This window comes from Buteo buteo, chromosome 23, assembly GCF_964188355.1.
Source record: "Buteo buteo chromosome 23, bButBut1.hap1.1, whole genome shotgun sequence".
Lineage (NCBI taxonomy): Eukaryota > Metazoa > Chordata > Aves > Accipitriformes > Accipitridae > Buteo > Buteo buteo.
The window spans coordinates 17,388,804-17,407,547 of record NC_134193.1 but is presented as its reverse complement, the minus strand read 5'-3'; the positions used below and the strand labels follow the sequence as shown (position 1 = coordinate 17,407,547).

The window sequence follows — 18,744 nt, the reverse complement described above, 5'->3', positions numbered from 1 at the left end:
GGTTTCGCCCACCCCACCGCACGCAATGAAGACCTCAGCAGGAGAAAAAGGGCTCTGCCCCACGCAGGATGGGACCCCCAAGTGCTGACAGCCCCTCGTTTTCGCCCTTTGCAAAGCTTTGCCCCCCACCAACAGCCACCGCTCGCCCCTGCCTGGGCTCCTGGCCCCCAGGGACTGGGGTCAGGGTGTCCTGAGGCCTTTTCCACCTCCTGATAACCTGGCCATCGTGGAGGGAGATAAGGCAGCGGGAAATCAGGCAGCTTGAGTGCTTTTATTGTCTGGAAAGGCTCTGCAAAGCTCTGGCTGCAGCCGGCCGGAGAGGCTGGACCAGCATCCGCTGCCCGGCCCCGTGGGAACAGGGACATGAAAGGACCAGCGAGGCTGGGGCAAATGGTTTCTGCCCATCCTAGGGACACTTGCACAGTTTCAACAAAAAAAAAAAAAAGGGTATTTTTTTCTTTCTTGTAATTCCTGGCGTGAGGCAGGAACAACAGGGGACATTTCAAACAATCCTGTTTTCCTCCAAACTTGGTCACCAGAGAAATGCTTCGCTCCAGGGCGAAGTCGGGGTTTGGTTTCCAGCGGCTTCATTTGGAGTCTCACCTTTGCTTTGAGTTAATTGAGGTGTTTCTTTTGCACAGAGCAAGGGTGTCTCTAGCAGGGACGGTTGTCTGAGGCTGGCACTGGAGTCTCCTCGGTCACATAGGGGCTGTTTGGTCATAGAGGTTTTTTCCACGGACTTTTTGCCCCAGAAAGCAACTGCCTGAAGTGATCCCTCCCCAGGGGTGTAATTAAAGTGGCTTTTGGGATGTAAATGAAAAGCCCAGTGGCGATGGGTTCCTGGGGGCCAGAGGTCTCTGCAAAAAACCCACGTAATTTTTGCTTGGGCTTCTTCTGTGGGGTCCCTGCAATGGGGACATGGCCGGTGCCCCTCTGCCTGGAGGGTCCCATGGGTGCTGGGTGTAGATTAGCATCTGGGGGTGTCCCCCACGGGGGATATGAGCTGGTGGCACTGCCCATGTGCAGAGTCTGTGGGTTGTGCTGGTGGCAGGGTGCCAGGAGGGGACAGGATGGACCAGGACCTGTCCCTTGAGTAGCTCTCAGGGATGGGCAAAAAGTGGCAGCGGGGTGACAGGCAAGGGGGACAGCGGCCGGAGGCCACTGAGGGCCACCAAGGTGGCACATGGGGTGTCCCCAAGCCCTGCGGCGAGGGGCACAGCCAGGTCTCACCTCCTGCCTCCCTCTCAGCATCCCAGGCAGCGCAGGACCCTGTCGGCACTGGTGTCCCCAGGGAGGCAGGGGGGTCCTGGCCCCTTCCCCAGCCCTGGACAAAGGCCTGGGAACAAAAGCCTGTGGGATGGGGAGGCATCTCCTGGCCAGGGGTATTTGTTTAGCCTGGGAGGAGGTGGAGGGGGGGAGAGGAAACTGCATTTCAAAGTGTTTTACCCTTTGTGAATCCTTCAAATCCCCCCCAGTGCCTCCCACATGGCTCCAGTTACAGTGGCATCCCCACATGTCCCCTGTGAGGGCACCGGGTCCCCTCCGGCCAGCCTGGCCCCTTCCCTGCGGGTCACCGGGAGGGAAAAAGAGGGAGGATGAGGACGGAAAAAAGGCCAGTACAGCCAGGAGGAGGGAGCAGATCGCAGTGGGAGCATTTCCCCAGCTCAGCCCCTCTCTAGGTGGGGAAGATGAGGTCGCCCCAGCCCCAGGGACCAACTGCTGGGCTGAGAGTGAGCTTGGGAATTCATGTGTTTCTCCCCATTTTTTTCCATTCTCACAATTACACTGGGGTGGGTTGGGTTTTTTTTTGGGGGGGGGTATCCTGGGGGTGGATCAAAACCAGTGCTTGGCCTCTCACCAGTCTGGCAGCACCCGGAGCAGAGCCGTGGGCATGCAGGTCCCCTCGGAGAGGCCGTAGGAGGTTGGCAGATGCCAGCCGGGCAAAGCCCATCCCTCCCAGACCTGTCCAGGCTCCCCCAGGAAAGTGCCACCAACACTGGGAGGGCTCTGGCCGCCTGCGGTCATCCCCCAGCTGCTTTTGCAGGTCCCCTTGTCATATCCATCACCCAAAGCTGGGCACGCTCCTGCACAGAGAAACCCTCGGTGCCTCCAGCCCCAGCTGCGACACCAGCCTGTGCCCCAGGGACTGCTGCATACGTGAGGTCTCCTAGGGCTGTTTTGGTGTTTCACCACCCTAAAAGCACCCATTTACCCCCTGACTGGGCAGGGGGGTGCAGCACAAACAGCCACTGGCACGTTCTCTGGAGAAGCAGCTTCCCAGTTTGCAACTGGGCACTCTCCCAGTGAGTTAGCCTCACCCCATCACTGGCACGGGAAGGCACCGTGTGAGCCAGCCGGAGCAGCCCCAAATCCCCCAAACCCCAGCAAAGCTGGGATGTGGATCCTAACCATTCCTGACAGCCTCCGGAGCTTTGCACTCTGCGGGCACGGCTCAGAGATGAAGGGGGAGAAAGGCGCAGGCGATGGGGCTGACCCCATCCATCGGCTTTTCCTGCCTCCCCGCTTCCCTCCGGCTCGCTGGCGGAAGCCGAGCCCACGCCGACGGCAGCGGCTGGGCAGATGGAAAGACCAAATGATGGCTTTGCAGGGGGCCTGGGATTTGTTTGAGCCATCGCTGTCTCAGTGAGTGACTTCGAATAACGGATACACTTGAGAAAATCGCCATCTGCTCCTGGACAATTCGCAACCAGAGGAAAAGGTGAAATAAATTCAGCGACTGTATTATCTGCCCGTCCCCAGCTCCGACAGCAGGGTCAGGCTTTGTGCAGCGTTCTGAAAGCGATTTGGGAATGAGAGGACGGTTTGGGATGAGCAAAGAGCAGAAAGCGGGAAGTGGGTGGAAGAGTTGAGGCCCCGGGATGCTGCGCCTGCAGCAGGGCTCTCCCGGCATCCCAGGTTTGGTGAGTTTGGCAGGAAGCTGAAATCTCACCAGATCCGTTATTTTTTTCCATCTCTGAATTTTGAGTGCCTCCTGCTTCCAGCTGGGCTGGAAATACCACAAAAACAGATGCTACAATGCAGCACACTTAGTGCTTCAAACCTAGGAAGAAATCAGACATGAAAAATAAATGCAGGGGTTTGCAGTGCCGGCCCCACTGGGCTGGAAGAGCCCTCGCACCTGCAGCCCAGCCCACAGCAGGCTCAGCAGCTCCAAAAATCAAACCCCTCGTCCCCAGCAAAGCAAACCCATGTCAGGAGAGGATAAAAGTGCCCCCTGCATCTCTGCTCGGCCATGCCTGTGAGCCCAGAAAACCCACACGGCTTAGACAGCTAATTTTTATGCACTTGCAATTAGGAGGGGGATAAATCCTGCCCCCAAAGTCATGGCACTGTGTGGCATTCCTTGGCTGGAGGGGCCCCTGGTGCTTCCGAGGGGACTTTGCTGCGGGAGAAAAAGCCTCAGCGCTTGGTCATGCAGGGGCAGGAGGAGCTGAGGAGAAACCAAGCTGGATGTGACCATTTTCGGTGGCCTTTCGCTCCTAGCAAGCCCAAAGTGAGGGTGCAGAGGTGCCCAACACCAGCACTGCCCCGCACTCCTGCACTGAAGGGAACCTGTTGCACAGGTGAAGGTGATGATGGGGTCTCTTCATCCATCTTTTCCTCCTCGCTGGACTTTACCTGGACATGAGGGTGTGTTTGGCATCTGGGGAACACGACCCAAGCTGGCACCACCGGCCATCCCCTTGGCCAACGCGGCCACCCCAGCCTTCCCCGCCGGGGATGCAGTTCTCAGCTCAGCCAGCCCCTCTCCCTGGGGAGAGACCGGCAGGGCCGGCACGGCTGAGATACGGTGCAGGGCCTTGGCGTGCTGCCGCGAGCTGCTGCGGCCCCACGGAGATGAGCCAGGGATAAACCCTCCCCGAGCGGCCGCTGGCGCTGGTGGGGATGCGCTGGTGTGCCCGGACAAAGCCGGGCACGAGCGGAGGAGAGCCCCTGCGACGTGTTCGCTGCCCACGCGGGAGATAAAAGCTCCCGTTTGTTTTTTATAGCAGGCTGGAGGTGGGCAAGGCGCTGCCTCGAAGCGCTGCTGTCATGGTCAAAGAGAGAGGAAAATTACTGCCACCCGGCAATGGGGGCACAGCCTAGACCGCGGCGTCACGAGGAATCCCCGGCTGGGTGACACTGCTGGGGGGACCCCGTACGAGGTCCTGGGGAGGGCTGGGGGCTCAGCAGCGAGCCCCTACCATAGCCACCCACGGGTCCCAGCCGCCGGCACAGCATCCCCGCCGCTGGCCGGCAACGGACACGATGCTCCGGTGCCCGCTTCGCCTCGGCGTGGCTGCCATCGCGTCCTGCGCCCGGTCCCCTCCTGGCAGGGATGCCGGGGGGTGCCGGCTCCCCAACCGGCTTCACGCCAAGCGGCATGGGCAGCTCTCGCTCGGCACGGTGAGGAGAAGAGAGCGCCTGGGGGAGCATGAGCCCGGTCGGCGGCCTGAGGACGAGGACGGGGAGGAAGAAGAGGACGAGGGTGAGGAGGATGAGGGTGGGAAGGCAGGGCGGCGTAGCTGAGCCGCAGCGAGCGGGAGCGGGAAGGCGAGGCTGAGCGGGCGAGGGAGAGGGAGCAGAAATCTGTTGCCCAGGATGTGTGCTTCGCTGTCAGCCGGCTCTGATTAACGGGCTGCCTTCCAGCTCCGCGCCGGCTGCGTTCCTGGCAGGAGCGGAGCCCCCCGGCTTCCTGCCGTAGGAGTGGCTCGCTGAAAGGTTACATTTGCACAATGTGCCGCTGGAAAAGCGGTGCCAGAGGTTGCAGGCGGGGGAGCCGGGCGAGCGGGCGAGCAGGCAGCTTCGCTCTGCTCTGCTCTGCCTGTGTAATGGAAAAAACCCTCTGGGGGACGCGCAGGAAAAATATCAAGTTACGCTCCCCCAGCACGGCGGAGCTGGGCCCGGCCGGCCGTGGATGGGGAGAGCGAGAGCGAGGGATGGGGCGATGGCGGCACGCACCTTCAGACCCTTAGCACCGCTCCGGATCGGCCCCAGCGTGGGGAGAAATAGGGCTCTGCACCCCCATCACCATGGGCCGCAGGGCGGCGAAGCCCTCCGTCGTGATACCGGCTCCCCAGTAAGGTTTTGCACTTGTCGTAATCGGGAGCCCACGTCTCTCCCTCTTGGTGGGGAAAACCGAGGTTGTCGAGGGGAAATTTCCAAATCTGGCCAGGAAGAATTTCCTTCGGTGGAGATTCAGTCCGCACCACTGTGATTTATGGGGCTTGGCACAGCCGCAACTACATCCACACACACGCACACGTCTCATCCCCAGTTTTCCCAGCCCCGCTACCCCATAACTTTTGGCCTGGGAATATTATTTTGGTGTCTGGGAAGTCCAGCTCCTCGTGGGATTGCTGAGCCCACCATAGCTGCTCTCTGCCCCACAGCATGCCCTAAAAACCTCTGCTCGCCTCCTCCGTCATCCCTCTTGGCACCAAAGCAGTCTCCTCCAGGGCGGCTCAGCACCCTCCGGGGCGAAGCCCTTCACCCCTCCCTGCACAAGACCCTTCCTTTCACCTTCTAATTTTTTTTCTTGTATCCCAATCTGGTCACCTTTTTGCTCCCCAGACTCAGAGGAGAGGTCACGGCAGCAGGGGCAGCACCCACCCTCACCCCAGGGTGCTGGAGCCAGCTCGCTCTGCCTTGCAGGAGCTGACATTTTCCTTTTTGTCTCCCTCGTTTCCTTGGTTTCAAGGTTTTTCTTCCTCATTGAGCCCCTAATTAAAAAAAATCTCAGGAGGATTCCCAGATTTGGGGTGCTTGGAGGAGACCCCAGCTGCCCCTGCAGGCTTGCCCTCCCCAGGCACAGGGGACCCAACGGTCTTGCCCTGGTTCCTTGGTTTTGCCCCAAAGCTTTTAAATCTCACCTCCCCCTGTGCCAGAGCCGGCCAGACTCCAAACCCCACCAGGTCCCCCTGCTCAGCATCATCCAGTCCTGGTCCCCACCGCACTGGGGTGCGAGTCCTCCCCCTCTGCTGTCCCTGACTTCCCTCTGTGTCTGTTTTCATTAGGATTTGGAGATAAGCTTCCAAATAAAGGCGGTGTTTTTAACCATTTGGCCTTATCAGCCAGCATCCAATGGCATTTGCCATCCACCCAGCAGCTGGGCTTGGAAGATGCTCCGAGGGAAAACGGGACCCCAAATATCCAGACCTCTCCTTCTCTAAGATGCAAACCTGCCCCAAAGCCTGCAGTGTGGCTCCGGAGGACACTGGTGGCTTTGGGAAACTACTTCTATAGTTAATGGCCCCTGCCCAGGGGCAGCAGCGTTAATGCAACCACGTGCGTGAAAACAACCCAAGGACCAGCTCGGCACACCTGGATTTTATTCTTGGTTCTGCTGCTGGCCTGGGGATGACCTTCGGCAAGTTGTTTTCCTTCCCCGTGCCTGTGTTTCTGCTTGCTCTCCCACTATCAGTCCTTTCTAAGCCCAGTGATGCTCTGCCTGGCGAGATACCCCCCCAGCCCTAGGAGACTCCCTCTGACTTCACATCACTCCCCCCAAAGGTGTGCAAACAGCAGCAGCTCTGAGTATCGACAGGTCCTACATCCTCCAAGCGCTTTCCAGAGCCCCCCCCCACCGAGCCCCCTCCCCACAGCCCCCCACCACCGAGCCCCCTCCCCGCCGAGCCGTCCCACGGCTCATTTTTACAGTGTGTGTGCAAAGCCCTGAATATATGAACCAGCTGCCAGCAGCTTCCAGCCTTCAAGCTGGGGAAAATCAGCTACTCGCATGAGTCTCGCCACGGGGGTGTCCCCTGGGACAAGGCTGGAGATAGTCTCGCTCTCTTCCTCTAAGTCTTGGGGACCATCGTGGGGGGGGAAGTCCTCCAAGGAGAAGCATGGGGGAGTAACACCAATGCTGACAGCAAACTTGCCCCCCTAAACATCCAGCTGCTTGGAGGCAGCAAACCAACCCAACCCCTCCAGGAAAGCCCTTCTACTGTTGCCCAAAGAGCCGCCACGCTGCGGAGGGTCCTCATTAGGGTTCAGCCCTGTTAAAGACCCATTACTGGCGGTGGATGAGCACTTCTACCTGAATGGCATGGAGAGGAACGCAAAGAGCAGCCGTTTCTACCCCTCACTGGCAGGATCTCGGTGCACGGGAGGCAGGCACTGCCCCAGGATGCAGGCAGAGAAGGCAGGAGGCAATGCATCAGAGCCTGGGCACAGCGATTCTGCTCACACCACAGCCTCGCTGAGCTCCCTCCCTGCACCCAGCAGAAGGTGCTGGGGGTCTGGGTGGGAGAGCAGTGTGGGGGGCACGCACCCCTCCCTGTCCCGGGGGAGGAGGGTGGTGGTGCAGCCTGGCAGCACCTCTCTCCCCAGCAAATCCAGCCCCGGGAGCATCACAGGAACCTGGGACTGGGGATGGCAGGGGCAAATGTCTCCTGTATTAAGTGCCTCCAGTAAAGAGCAGATGTTGTGAAGAGCCTGGATCCCAGAACCCTTGCTGCAAGCCCTGTTGCCAGAGCATGCAAAGAATCCCAACGCCAAAGCACGGCCAAGACACCCAGCTCTTTGGGGGAATCAGATCTGGCCCCAGCACTCGGCATCTACAGATATGGACAGCATGGTGGCTTTCGGGGACAAATGTCTCATGCCAGGAGCTGCTGGGTCCTCTGGCCTCCATCCTGCCCTCGCTGTCTTCCTTGAGCCAGAGCCTGTCTCAAGGATGAGGTTGTTTCCTGCCCTCTTCCCAAACAAGGCCCCCAACCATACTGAAAAACCTCAAGTCCACTAAGCCCTTGCTTGTGGACAGCAGAGATCTGCCTGATTGTATGGGGTTGGCTTTCTTCCTCCTTTCCAGCTGTTAAATTGTATTATAGACAGTTAAAAATACATCGCATACTTTCCTAATGTGACTTTTCCGTGGTAAGCAAGCAGCACGGCCGTCACCGAGATGCTGGAGGTCGCGGGGAGAGCTGCTTGCTGTGCCCACGGACAGCCAAGCTAGCGGCTCTGCCAACGTGCAAATGCCTGGCCCCAAATTTGGGTCCCACAGAGAGGAATCGCGTGGCCCCATGGCAGCTTTGGCTTCGGCAGCCTGACCCAATGGACTCACTGCCTCTTGCCTCAGTTTCCCCACTTGTAAAAGCATTTACGGTCTGTCCTCCGTGATGAGATCTCACATTACGCCAAACTTGGCATTCTTGGTTGGGCTTTACAGAAAAAGGGTCTTTCGCACAGAGATCAGAGGTTAATAGAAGTCCAGGGTTGAGCTAGAAATGATCTGCTAATAGCATTATAGCGGAAAAGCCTAATTCCTGACCGTGACTGGAACTGGCCGCGTGGCATCCCATCAAAATGCTGGTGGGACACGGCCCGGCCGGAGCCTGCAGCGGGCACAGGGCAGCGCCAGGGCAGCTGAGCTCAGCCCGAGGCAGCGGCATTGCTGCAAGCTACGTGCGAGCTCGGATGAATCTCTCCTTCTAGCAGCACGGCAAGCTCCGCTAAGGTCTGGCGTGGGTGGGTGGGTGGAAAAACCATCTCCTTTTGGTTTGCTACAGCGCTGGAAGGAGCAACCTACATCCCCAAGGATGGGTTCCCGCGCGGCTGGGAGACATCCGTGGTGTGGGGAAGGCAAGGGGAGAGCAAAGGTGATCTCCGTGGGAGGTGGGAGAGGCAGCGCCTGCTGCAGAGCAAACCGCCCTCCTCCTGCCCACGGCACCAGGGTGAACGTGGCCAGGGCAGCCCCAGCTCAATCTCCCATCTTGTGCTGAGTTCACCGGAGGGGACAACCCAAGATGAGCCCTGGGATGCTGGCGGCTCCCCTTGGCTCCCAGTGCCGGGAAAGAGGGTGCATGGGTCCCCTTCACCCCAACCGGGCTGCATCCAACCCAGCCCAACCCTGCCAGACACCTCCTCAACCTCTCGCAGGACCGATGCTCCAGCCCCAGCGTGGGCTTGGGCGGCAGAGAGGAGCCCAGCGCCCCAAAGCAGCCGAGCACCCCAGACCTCCGGCGAGGGGCTGGGATGGGGAGGAGAGCCTGCGAGAGGGCGAGGAAGGAGTTAAATCCCCAGCACTGCCAGCTCCCCCTCCTGCTTCTCTGCTAACTTTGGGAGGAAGGGAATAGCATAAAGGTAAGAGTGGAGGAAGGAGAGAGGAGACAGATGAGAGAAGGAGCAAGCGAGGGAGAGGGGGAGCGGGAGAGAGGAACAGACGGCAGAGAGGGAGAGCGTGGGGGGGAAGATGCTGACGCTTCTTCGCCATCTCGGCGAGAGGCAGATAGAGGGGAGCAAGGGGGAAAAAGGGAAAAAAAAAAAAAAAAAAAGAAGGCAAAGACCAAGGGAACATGGGAGAGGGAGAAGGAAGGAGCCGGAGCGAGGGAGCATGTGTGAAAGTCGCAGTGAGAGAAGGGGCCTCTTTGATTCCCCGTGCCTCATACCAGACAGTGTCTAGACTGCAGCAATTATTGTCAGCTCAGAACACCCAGGCATTGCCATTTCAGCTGAAAGGGAGCTTAACAAAGAGCGAGGAAGAAAAAAAAAAAAATACCCTGCCGGCAGAGAGCTGGTCTCCCTCCAGCACAAGGGGCTCTTCGGAGGGCCCTCCATCGCCCTGAGCCCCCGGCGAGCCCCAGCCCCAGGTGCCCTCGCAGCGGGGGGAGCAAAGAGTTTGCTGCGGAGCGAGGTGGCTGCGGGGTGCGAGCGGTTCCCGGTCCGGCGTCGGGGTCTTTGGCTGGTTTTGGGGTGCAGCCGCCGGGCTTAGCTCTCCCTGCAAGCCCAGGTTATGGGGCTTTGGGCAAGGGGTATAGGGGTGGGGGGAAAAGGCCCCCAGGGAGGTTGGAGGTGACCCAGCGGAGGGGCAGCTTCCCCAGCGGGCGGCATTTGGCTCTAAGGACCCACGGAGCCGCTCCCCGGGCCAACGGTGGACGGTCAGACGGACACCTTGGCCTCACTGCGGAGCCCGGGGGATGCGCACGCCTTCTCCAAGCAGCGGGGATGTGAACCACAGAGCTCGGCACCTTCGCCCTGCTTGGGGACCCCAATGCACGCTGCTCTGGGTGCTTTTTATCCCCCTCGGGGTTAAGGAAATGATGGGAGGTCACTTGTGCAAAATCACGGGAATAAAAATCATCCCTTCTCTCCGCCATCCCGTCTCCCCACCACCATCGGAGCAGTTACCCTTTCCACTCTCAGGCCCTTTGCCCTCTGAGGGGCTTTTGTGCCTTCGGAGGTCTGGGATGTGGCCGAGCCTCCCAGGAGGGAATTAACGCCCAGAACTGGCTGAAAGTCAGGAATTCCTGCTGTCCGCTGGAAACACCCACCTCATGCCCACCCCAGCTCTCCGGTGAGAGCCAGCTCCGAATACCTCAGAGGGGAAGAGGTCGGAAGGACAGCTTGTGTGCCCCGTCTCCACCGAGCCTGCGGTTTTGGGGGCGGTGATGATCCCACCCCGCTGTCTGTGGGGCTGCCCTGCAGATGAGCCCCTTTGGGAGCATGCCCAGCTCCAGGGCTGGGCCAGCCGCCTTCAAAATTTGGGTGCAAAGAGCAGCATGGCCAAGCGACCTTCTTCGTTGCTGGATGGCACCAGGGACTGTCCCCACGGAGGCTCACAGCTGGCCTGCTGGGAAAGGCGGCCGATCCCTCCAGATGCTGGAGTGCAGCTCAGGTTTAATTAGCACTTTTAATGCTCGGAAAGGAGACACGAGGGAATACCCAGCGGGTTGGACATGTTTTCCTCACTAGCGATCCGGCTGGCAACTGGGAAGCTCCCCGGCTCCAGCTTGCTCAGCTGGGGTGACATTGTCCTGGGGTCTAAAACATGGCAAATACCCTTGGCGAGGCCCAGTTGGACCCCTCAGATCAGGGGCACCTCTGTCCAAAGGGGTTTTTGTAGAAAACCCAAACAGTCAGCATGCTCTGCCAGCATGGGATGCAGTCTGAGTGGTACCTGACCCAACACTAGCTCAGCTGAGCTGACTGTCCTTGTCCCCTCTCTGCCTTTGGGGGACAAGATCCATTTTCTGGCCAGGTCTGGTCATGTCTACTAAATCAAGGATTTCTTCTCCCTTGGGTACATGGCACTGATGTTGCTGTGTGGATAAAATGCAGCCCCACTCGCTGCAGCCGACTGGAGGGGATGACAGCAGAAGTCCTACGAAGGACCAGGATGGCAAAACCTGCCCAGGGAGGGACTCGTCCCCTCGGTTTACCTTGGCTGGCCATGGCGTGCTATGGAGATGATGCTGTTTCCCAGCACAAAGTTCCCTCGGCAAGAGTCAGAGGAAAGCGCCCACTTTGCCCATTGCTTACATCTCCCATCACCAGCCCGTTGCAGCGGTGCCCTCGGCTCCCAACGCCGCAGTGCCAAGCTCCCTCGCATGCTCTTGCTGCCGGCATCGATTCTGCATCTCGGGGACGGGGTCTCCAGCTCTGGCCAAGCCCTGCACCCAGGGCTTGTAATGCTCCAGCCATGGAGGACACTGAGCTTCCAGTAAGTGTGGGTGCTGCAGTGAAATAAATACCTGATATGAGCAATGGTAGGTCTTCACCTTGTGAGCTTGGGCCAGAAGGTGTTTGACCTTCACAGGGAACTTTTGGGCAGCCTGCCCTGACCCAGGACTGGACCGCGAGGAGCCCAGACCTGCAACATGACATGTGGGCTTGGGCAAGTGTTTCCACGAAGATCTGCCAGCTGCAGGGCTTCGAAACTACCGCCCCGGCGCTTTGTACCGCAGACCAAACAGCCACGCAATGCAGGGGGACTGCCGCTGAGGACTCTCTGCAGTTCTCTGATGCCGGACTCCCACCGAAGCGTGACGAAGCAATGCAAGAAGAAAGGCCTTGCCTTCTCCTCCATGATACCTCCAGTGCCCTCCCTTGGGCAGCCTGGCCTGCCTTCCAGAGCGATTTGGAGAGCTCCAGCTCCCCATGGTGCCCCTGTAAGACCCAGCCCTGCGGAGATCATGGAATCGTAGAATCATATAGGTTGGAAAAGACCTTTAAGATCATCGAGTCCAACCATCAACCATGCCCACTAAACCATGTCCTGAATGCGGGGTCCCACCAGCGGCCCCCGAAGCCACCAACACGTGCCCATTGTCAGATTCCCCCCCGTGGTCCCCTCTTTCCCTCCCAGCTCTCTGAAACAGCCACAGTCCCAAGCAGGAGGGGAAAGGAGGGATCCGGGAAGCCACAACCGCCGCCGTACGTGCCCTCTTTGTGTGTGAGCGGGTGGGTGGGAGAGAAACCGGCCACATCCCGCTCCCCCAGCGCGCAGCCCGGCGGGCACCAACATCCGCCGGGAGAGGCCGGAGGCGGCGGAGATGGCGAAGGCACCGGGGCAGCCTGGGCTCTCCGGCTGTGGCGGGGGCACTGCCAGCCAGGGCTGGCACAGCTCTGCATCCACTCCCTGCCACCGTGCAGGGGAGGCACAGGGGCACCCCCGGCAGCCCCACGCCACGACCCTCGCTCGCCTTCCCTCCCCTCTGCAAAGCCATCTGCAAATGCCAACTGCTTGTTTTCCAGTTCCTCCAGATTTACCCCCTTTTTTTTTTTTTTTTTTTTTTTTTTTTTTGGCCCCCCCCCCCTTTCCTTCCTTTCTTCTTCCTGGGTTAAAAATAATCAAGTTTCTGGGAAGCAGCAACTCCTGCTGCGCCTGCCTCCCTGCACTCGCGCCCCGGAGAATAGCTCAGCTCTCGGCTCTCCGCTCCGGCCCCTCCTCGCTGCTCTCTCCTTCCTCCTCCCCACCCCCTACAGGGATCTGACTAATATGCTTGGGCTCTGCTTGCCAGCTCAGCTGGAAAGGAATTTAACCATTGCTTGGCCTGGAAGGAAGGAACGGAGAACCCGGACCTCCCCCCCCCACCCACGCACACACACCCTGGGAGAGGAGCCACCCTTCCTCCATCACCCAAGAGCCCTGGGCTGGGTCCCTGCCCGGCCACGCTCCTTTGGGTGCTGGCCAGAGGGTGATGGAGGAGGAGGGATGCATGGTGCCAGCACCCCACGGCGAGCGGTGGTCCCAGTCCCGAGCCCCGCGTGGGTCCACTAACCCTCGTGGGCTCAATAACCCTCGTGGGTGCAATAACCCTCGTGGGCGCAATAACCCTCGTGGGCTCCCTCCGAGGTGTCCTGCCTCCCCGTAGGCCAGGCGAGGCGAAACGCTGCACCCCAGGTGCCGTGGTCCCCCATGGCTTGGCTCGTGGGAGCCCCTCATCCAGCCACGGGTGCTCCCTGGGCACCCGCACCCCCAGTTTGCAACTCGCCACAGGCCTCAGCGCCGGGCGAGGGTGGGAGCCGGGGTCCCACACGATGCCGCTCGGGGGGGGTCGCAGTGGGATGGGCAGCTCCAGCCCCACAGCCCCGAGGTCTGCGCAGGGAAAGCCGTGGACGCGGGGAGCCGTCGCTCAGCCCTGCTGCAGCGCAGCTCTGGCAGGAGCCGGCAGCCCTCCGCCGAGCGCTGGGACTCAGCCTCTCCTTCAACACAGGGGGTAGGAAGCGACGAGCAAAGGCAATGTCACGCCTGGGTGAAAACCACACGGGGAGAAAGCTCCCCCATCCCCTGAGGCTAAACCCCGGTGCTAAAAAAGCCGATGTTTGTGCAGACCCCCTCCGCTCTTCCCCCCCTTGCCAGCCAGGCTCTGAGCACAAGCAGATTTAGCAGCACAGAAGGAGCGGGAGCCGTGGCTCTGCTTTGCAGCAGGACAAGCAAAGCACAAAGCCTTGACCAAGGTTATCCCAGAAAGTCTGTGGCAGAGGTAAGAGCTGACTCCGCCCTTCCAAGGCTCCAGCTTGCTGGTGTATTGCAGCATCTCCCCGCTGTGCCAAAAATTCCCCTTGAAATCTCCTGGCCATTGCAGAAGGACTTCAAGGCCAGAAATCCTAAGCCCAGCACCCCGGCGCTGAGCCGAGCCAAGAGGCAGCGGCTCGGCCGCTGCTAACCCCCCGCGCTGCCTGGCTCAGCCTGGCTGCTCCAGTGCCAGGGCACAAACCGTCCCGGAGGAGGACGGTACCTTTCCTGGAGCCCGCTGCTGGGCGAGCTGTAAGCACAGCCCCTCCGAAGATGGGGCTGGGGAGGAGGAAAGGGCACTGGGCACAAAGCAGGGACCCAGAGAGCGCAGGAAAGCTGCAGCCAGGGGATGATCCTTTAGCTGCTGGGATGCTCCGCAGAGCAGGGTCCAGTATACGCCAGGGGAGGGGGGGTTGCGCTGGCAAGAAGGAATCTGAGAGAGGAAGATGTCTCCTCTCCAAATCCTCCCTTAAATGGCAGTTCTGCTGTAAAATAGGGTAGGATGGAGCTCAGTGTTTGTTTTCTCTGCAGGACCTGAGCGTGGCTCAGCCTGGGACTGCAGAGTCAGGCTGGGCTCCTCACTGACACAGCCCCGCAGCGCTTTCTGCAGCCCCGGCTCGGCTCTCACAAACATCCCTGCGGAGCCATTGCCCGGTGCAGGGATGCGGGGCATGAGAGAGGAGGAGGATGAGCATCCAGCTCACTCCCACCTCGCCTTTCTGCCCTGGCTGCTGGGGCTTGAGGCAGCAGGATGGATGCGTGGGGGACCTGCGAGCCCTCGCCGCGCACCAGGAGATGCACAGACAGAGCCCCTGTGGCCCCCCGCAGCCGATGGTCAGGGGATGAAGCAAGTGATGGCAGGACACGGGCAGGAGATGGAGCGGCGCCAGGCTCTGACCATCCCTGGGCGAGCAAGGTTACTCCCATCTGCTCCCCCATCCTAAATTCCCCGGTGCCTTGGGAGCTCCCCCCAGCCCTGCCTGCCCACGGGCCCCGCAGCAACCTTGGCAGCCAGGAAATGCTGGCGGGAGCGAAAAGGATTGAGAAACTGCAGGCAGCAGGATGAGACGCGAGCCAGCACAAGCAGGATGTGACTCGGGGGTGACGGGGACCGCTGGAGGGGTGTCACCGGGATGTGGTCCCTGGGGCCCATCCTGTACCCTCCCTCTCACGCTCCTCACGGCCAAGCCCCAGCCCAGCCTCTGCTCCCCACACAAGTCACCAGGTCCCGTTTGTGTTTCACCACCTGAATTCTCTGTTAAGAGCACAGCGATGTCTTCTCCCTCCATCCACCACAGGGTTTTGCACTCCTGTCCTCCCCAGGGCTGTCACCCAGGGCTGTCCGCTCCACCCAGGGCTGTCCCTGCCACCGCAGTGCCCCAGCCCCGTCACCCCATCTGCATGGCAAACCTGATATTTCCCGAAGTTTTTCAGCACAGACTAGATGGCAGCGGTGGTAGGATTGGGGCAAAGTGGGGCTCGGACACCAGCTAGACCCTCCTCTTGTCCTGTCTCCAACAAGCTGTTGTAGCACTGCAGGAAAGGAGAAAGGAGAGGATGAAGGAGGAGAAGCAGAGAAAAAAAAAAAAAAACAGGAGGAGAAATAATTTTTTTCCCCACTAAACACCCAAAGCAGCTTTGCTTTGTTTTTCTACCAGCTCCCCTGGCTGAGGCCGGCTGATCCCAAGGTGGCCCCTTCCATGGGTGCTGTCTTCCCTGCAGCTCCCATCTCCTCGTCCCTCACCTGCCTGTCCCCTCTGTGTGCCGTGGTCCCTGACGGGGACTCCAGCACACCCTCACATTTCATAGCTACAGCATGGCCAGGGAAAGCCAACTCAACAGCCACTCCTGCAAAATTACCTGCTCGGGAGGAGACAGCCAACCCCAGGCACAAGCCATAGTACCCAATCTATTAAAAGGTAAGAAGGGACAAGCAAAGAATCCCCCTGCCACCCCAAAATGCATTAACACCATTAAAACCCAAAGACCCTGATGGGCAAGACTGGACGTATACTCCCTGGCTTTGTGGCAGTTTACCCCAAATCAACCCCAGCTTTGGCTCACCCTGGTATAAGCATGGAGGAGTCAGGATTGTGCTGATCCCTCGAGCAAGGGGACCCATTTTGCACCCTCCAGCCAACCCCCTGGGTTCTGGGGGTTCCCAGGGCCACCCTGTGCTGCTGCAGGGCATGGGACAGCTTTGCAGAAGGACTATGTCCCTGGGGAGGGGGTGGGAGGTGTCACCCCCCTCTCCTTTGCAGGGGAATGGCTCACATAGGTGTCACAAAAAGCCAGTTCTCAGCAAACGACTTTAGCTGGGTTGGTGCCCTTCCAGCTAAGGAGTTCAGCTCAGTTCCCAACCCCTATCTGCACCTGGGCTCACCAGCCATCCCTCCACCCAGGAAATTATTTGCCCTGGATGAGGAAAACCAGAGCAACAAGGAGACGGATCCAGCAGCTGAATTCAGTAAAGCCCAAAGCTGGATCAGCAGCTTCCTGGCCGTGGAGCAGCACAACAGGGAGATGTCAGCCTGCCGGGGGGCAGGGCCCAGGCCACCCAGCCCACTGCACCCCCCGGTAGATTAGGGCATCCCACATCCCTGCAGAAAGACACATGATGGGAAAGACCCTGTTACACAAACAGCTCTGACCCTGGCCCACCAGACAACAAAATCTCAAGGGTTCCAGGATGCTGCAGCTCTCCTTTTCCATGTTTCTGTGCAGGCAGGTCAGCAAAGCATAAGGACACACTCCCGGGGGAGAGAAAGGTCCAAAGCTTGGGAGGGAGAAATGGGAGTGCAGTTTAGCCTGAAGGCCAGGAGATCCTCTTGGGACGCATCTCTGGACCCAGGAGGATGCAGAAGCAAAGAACCACGTTGCAACAACTCCCTGAAACATCACAGTCACTCGCTGGGTAATGCAATATCTCCAGGGTGGGGCAAACACCTTATCCTCCATCCATGATCGAGGAGTGCCTCCACTGCCCAGAAAACATGGGGTGTCCTTCCATGGCCAGCTCCAACCCTGGCATGGAGGCACCAGCTATGGGGCTGTAAGGGGATTTGTGCTGTGCCCTACTCACTTGGTCACTCTCGTCTTTCTAAGAGCTGAAGGGGATTTTGCTTGGTTTTGGAGGAACAGTAGATTTATCAAAAAATTTGAAGATTCAAAAAGGCTGAATCATCCTAAAACTCAGGGTGAAGCTGAAAAATTGTTTGGAATGAAAAAAAGAAATACCTGTGTTGGGCAGGGAAGAAGGCTTTGAAGATGTCAAACCATCTTCTTCCTTCACTCGCATGATGAATTGTTGTATTTGGGCATTTTCTAAAAGAATCTTTTTGACTTTTTCATTCAACAGATCTATTTTTTTTCAGTTCAAAAATGATTTCAATGTAAAAGAAGAGATCTAATTAAAATTAGGCAACCCCCAAACATAACAAAACAAAAACCTTCCAGGCCAAACCAAACATTCTGGCTTTACCTAAAACAATTATTTGCACTGGTATGGGGTATTTTGTGGGTTCTTTTTTTCCTTTTACATTTTGCCAGAAATTGCCTCCTAAACCCCTGTTCTGGGTTGACATGGTCCAATTCCCACACCCGACATGTTCCCTTTGGGCACCAATCAACACTCTTCATTCATTTTCCCAGCAACATGGTACTCCCTCAATGGACCAGACCCACTGGAGTAACTATCTTCTCCAAGAAGGATGAACACTTCTGTTCACCTTGCTCACAGTCCTCTAAGGCTGCCCTGTGCATCCTTCACAGGACCCTCAAACAACCTCGAAACCCTGGTTATTGAAGGAGACTTAGGCCTCCTTAATGACAACTCAACAACCCAACGGCCACCTCTACTCTTACACTGGAGGAACCTCCTCTGGGGAGGGGAAACAGAGTCTCTTCTCAAGACACCTGCTTTCCAACCCAACTCCACCCAACTCAACCCAATCCAACCCAACTCAACCCAACCCAATCCAACCCAACTCAACTCAACCCAACCTTCTCCTTGCCACCACCCACAGCCCCAGCCTCCATCCGCCGCCACCCAGACCAGGTGGCGTCATGTCCAACTCCAAGCTCACCATACAGCCATGGCCAAGAAGAGGGATTTACCATCCAAAAAAGGCAGGTTTCCCTAAGGCTACCGCAGGGGAGGTTGGGGGGGGGGGGGGTTAGACAAAGAGATGCCGGGCTGCATTTCCAGCCCCCATGTCTGGCTGCAGAGGCAATTGGCAGCAGGGCTGTGCCCTCCAACCCCAGGCAAAGAGGTGAAACCCCAGGAAAGTAGCAAACAAGTCAAGGCGTAAATACAGCACGAATCCACGGCACTTCAGCGTGGTTCGTTATCTCCGCTTAGACTGGAGTCGGTGGAGCCGGGTTTGAGAAGAGCAGAAATATCAGCAATTAAAGATATGTCGTGTCAAAAAAACTCTAAACTGATTAAAGTTGAAGGCTCCGTTTTCTTCTTTTCATCAGAGAACGGAATCAAAACCTGCCTGGAAAGACGCGCTCCCCCCGTTCCCAGCGCTCCGAAGGCAGCGCCTGCATCCGTCCTGCTGTGTCCCTGCATTTTAATTACCACCTTATTAATATTCATGAGGCTAGGCACTCAAGGGGGATTGCAGTCTGTCATTCTCTCTCTCTCTTTCTCTCTCTCTCCCCCCCCCCCACCTCTCTCGGCTGAATCTGTGGGGTTTTTTTTTCCTTCTCCTTCCCAACAGTTGGTATGCTGCAGATCCGTACGCGGCCGCGTGTGCATGCAGCCCCGAAGGCGCCGAGCGTGCAAGGGGCCGTGGCGCGGGGAGGGCGCCCGTGCTTGCCAGTGGCGGGTGGCACGACTTGGGGTGCGGGTGGGTGGGTGGGAGCAGGATCGCCCCCGCCGCGCGTGGCAGCCCCGGCATCCGGAGACAAAACTTAGGGATGCCGAGCGGCGCTCCGGCTGGGAGCGAGCATGTGTGCGCGCATATGTGACTGCCACGCACTCGGGGCGTGATGCT

The 18,744-nt window shown here is 58.8% G+C and overlaps 1 protein-coding gene across 1 annotated transcript in view; it reads right to left on the bottom strand.

The window, feature by feature from the left end:
- The window catches only part of NTMT1 (N-terminal Xaa-Pro-Lys N-methyltransferase 1), a 124,899-nt gene that overhangs the window by 15,319 nt on the left and 90,836 nt on the right, over nucleotides 1-18,744 (bottom strand). The window contains exon 3 of the mRNA XM_075055106.1: nucleotides 15,155-15,277. The gene's annotated coding sequence lies outside the window, so the exon portion shown is untranslated. The remainder of the gene's footprint in view (nucleotides 1-15,154; nucleotides 15,278-18,744) is intronic.